Raw genomic sequence first — 4226 nt, forward strand, 5'->3', positions numbered from 1 at the left:
TATATATATACATTTATATATTAAGAATCTTGCAAGACTTGTCCATCCTGATAACTACTGCCTGTTTCTACTGACTTATATAGGTTCAAATGACATTGCAATTTGGAATTTAGAAAGTATTGGTCAATATTTTTAAGTCTGTAGACAGGATATCTTAAGGACAAAAAGTGCTTCTACCACGATTTTAAGTGCCTGGGGGCAGCTAGGTGGCTCAGTGGATGGAGAGCCAGGTCTAGAGACAGGAAGTCCATGGTTTAGTTCTGTCCTTAGAAACTTCCTAGCTTTGCTACCCTGGGCAAGCCATTTAATTTCCATTGCCTAGCCTTGGGACCAACACTCAGCATTGTAAGGGTTTTTGTTTTTGTTTTTCCTTTTTAAAGAAAGAAAGAGGGAACAACTAGATAGCTCAGTGGATTGAGAGCCAGGCCTAGAGATGGGAGGTCCTAGGTTCAAATCTGGCCTTCAGACACTACCTAGCTATGTGACCCTGGGCAAGTCACTAAATCCCCATTGCCTAACCCTTACTGCTCTTCTGGCTTGAAATCGATACACAGTATTGACTCTAAGGTGGAAGGCAAGGGTTTGGGGAGGGAGGGAGAAAGAAAGAAGAGGATAGGAAGAAAAAGACAGATTTGGGGAAATAAAGAGTTAATTAAGAAAATAATTGTATGAGAAGGAGATTTGGGTTTCTCAATTAAGGTTTAAATATAGGAATGAAACTTTTTGAAAGAGATGAAACAAACTGAACGAATACTGGTAAAATTGTATTTTTCCAGAACTTTGCAAATCAAAATAAAAAGTTTAAACTGAAAGGGAAGGGGGAGTAAATTGTTTACATATTTCTGTCACTCTGGATACTAGTAAAAACAGATAATGTAAGAAGAGTAGCGTATCCAGAATGTCACAGGAGACAAAATTCAAGCAAGGAGTCAAGCAACAAAACCAATATTCTCAGATGTCTACAAGTTCACAAAACATAGATGGAGAGCAAGATGAACTAGTAGTGAACAAGGAGGCAAGCAGGGCAGCATACATACCTATGGGTCTTAGTGAGATGAAGTGTGTGAATGGAATCTGACTCTGGAAGTTGATACTTTACTCAAAAAACAAAACAAAACAAAACAAAACAAAAAAAAAAAAAAAACAGGAGAGTTAAAAAGGAGGCTGGGTCCTGAAGAGTACATATTAAGAAGATAAACCCATGTGAAGAAATCTTGGAATTAGACAAAGGAAAACATGGCAGAGGTCACCTGGGTGAAGATCAATGGAAACAAAAACAGGAGCATTGTCATGAGAGTTCACAATCTGAACAGAAAATAGAAATAAATGAAGAATTTAAGAAACAGATCATAAGCCTGACAGAGAGGGTAGAAGCAAGATAATGAATACAAAAAAAGATAATGAATACAAAAGGGTGGTGAGATCATATAAGAATAATGTTAAGGATACTAACATTCACAAAGACCTAAGGCTGTTGTGAAGAAAGTTAAGGAAAACAAGAAGCCGTGGGCGTTTGTTAGATTTTTAAAAGCAATATTAGATAAAAGAGGCATTTCATTCAACAAAAGCCTGATTCCAAAAAGATCTTGACAGTCTTGACAGTCTAGAACTTGGTTCAAATCTAAAAGGATGTAATTTACCTGGGATAAATGTAGTGTTACATTTGGACTTTTTTTTTTTAAACACACATAACAACTTCATAAAAATAAGGCATGGTTAAAAGGCAGTTTTATGAACAAGAGCTATTGGATTTAATGAATTGCAAGCTCAATATGAGTCAATAGTATATGACACTTTTAAGAATTAGTAATATCTTAGGCTCTATTACGTGAGATATTGGCCCCAAGACCAGGAAAGTGATATTTCTTCTGTATTCTGTCCTGGTCAGATTATATCTGGATTATACTTTTTAACTCTAAAAGGCACATTTAGAATTTCCTAAAAGCGAAATGAATGAATCACTTCTAGAGGTAGTGAGCAGCTCCTCAATGAAGTCTTCTGATAAAAAAGCTAGAAAACATATAGAGAATGCCAGAGAGTATCTCATTTAGGTGATAGTTGGGTTTATAGTTTCTGATGCCTTTTCTTTTCTTTTTTCTTTTTTTTTTTTAAACCCTTACCTTCTGGAGCCAATACTGTGTATTGGCTCCAAGGCAGAAGAGTGGTAAAGGCTAGGCAGTGGGGGTTAAGTGTCCAGAGTCTCACAGCTAGGAAGTGTCTGGGGCCAGATTTGAACCTAGGACCTCCCGTCTCTAGGCCTGGCTCTCAATCCACTGAGCCACCCAGCTGTCCCCTTTGATGCCTTTTCTAACTCAAGACTCATAGGTATGTATAGACTACAGGCCACCTGTGTTCCATGCATATGTCCAAAGTTCTGGGATTCTGTGATAAGTTCATTTCACATCCTATTTGAGAGTTATCCCCAGAGAGCTGAACATTTTTGTGATGGTTGTCATTCAGTCATGTGTGACTCTTCATGACCCCATTGGAGTTTACTTAGCAAAGATACTGGAGTGATTTGCCACTTCCTTCCTCAGCTCATTCTACATTTCAGGAACTGAGGCAAACAGTGTTAAGTGACTTGTCTAGGGTCACACAACTAACAAGTGTCTGAGGCTGGATTTGAAATCAGGAAGAGAAGTCTTTCTTACTCCATGCCCAGCACTCTATTCATTGCACCACCTAGGTGCCCCATAGCAACTCCAGAGAGCTGATCACGAGATAATTTTTTTTATTTTTAGTCACAACTTTTAGTCACTGTGGTTCAGGGGGACTGAAATCCATGTTGGTGTAAGGAAGACTGACTCAAATCACAAGGACTTTGAAATATGAAGTATGAAAATGAATAAAGGAATATAAAAAGCAAAGGGAACACTTCTCTAAAAGATAAGAAATCTGTAAAAAACACAACCTTTAAATAGGTCACTATGTGCATCACCATGGTGATTTTTCCACAATTTTCCTGGAAGCAACAGCTGATTTTTAAAAGGTGGATCCACCAGAATTTGAAATTCCACTAAACAGATAAATATTTTCCAGAGAAAATACTTAATTCTTCAAGGAGTTTTGTCAGCAGTTCATCTTCATTCTCTTTTTTACAAGAAAAGATAAAAAAAAAAAGTTCTGTAATTGTTTTGGATGTTATTCAATTCTTAACTCTGCCTGAATCCTGCAAGGAATGTGGGCGCCTCCCTGCTTTCTGCATGAACTTTCTGTATACTGATACACTGACTGCCGTCATGATTACTTCTCTGCAGAAAGAAGTCATTCAATCATCCTGATTAAACCAAGTTTCATAAGCTTTCAAGAGAGGCCCTGCTATGAAATTGGCTGATGACATCATCCCCACTGTCCTAATCCTTTTGCTTTAACCCCTTCTCACCTTTACTTGCTTCCAGTATTTCTTTGTTCTTCTCATTCCTTACCTCTTTTTCTTTCCATTCTTTCCCTTCAAGTTACCTCTCCCTACTCTTCCCTATGTAGCCCTAGTGAAAAAAGAACCTACAGAGATAAGTAAAAACCATACCTGCTTTCATTTTAAAAAATTTCCTACATACAGAGACCAATACACTGTGGTAAAATAGAATGTGGTGGACTTCTGTATTGGCAGTAATGCAGTGACCCAGGACAATTCTGAGGGATTTATGGAAAAGAACGCTACCCACATTCAGAGGAAGAACTGTGGGAGTGGAAACACAGAAGAGGGGCAACTGCTTGAACACATGGGTTGAGGCAGACATGATTGGAGATGTAGTCTGGAAACTACCACACCAATGCAACTATCAACAATTTGGAAATGGGTCTTGATCAATGACACATGTTAAAACCAGTGGAAATGCACATTGGCTGTGGGCAGGGGGGATTTGGGGGGGTGAAGGGGAAAGTAAGAGCATGAATCATGTAACCATGTTAACTTTTCTAAAAAATGAATATTTAAAAAAATAAATAAATTTAAACAAATTTTTCCTACATTTATTTTTTCTCACATTCTCACTCTACCACCAAAAAGTTTCTCCCCAATTTTTTATTAACAGTGTTCTCCAAAGGCAGCTAGGTGAGAGCCAGACTTAGAGACAGGAGGCCCTGGATTAAAATCTGGCCTCAGATACTTCCTAGCTGTGTGGTCCTGCCTGGGCTAATCACTTAACTCCCATTTTCTAGCTCTTACAGCTCTTCTACCTTGGTACCAATACTTAGTAGTGATTCTAAGATGGAAGGCAAGGGTT

This window comes from Gracilinanus agilis, chromosome 2 (genome assembly GCF_016433145.1).
Source record: "Gracilinanus agilis isolate LMUSP501 chromosome 2, AgileGrace, whole genome shotgun sequence".
Lineage (NCBI taxonomy): Eukaryota > Metazoa > Chordata > Mammalia > Didelphimorphia > Didelphidae > Gracilinanus > Gracilinanus agilis.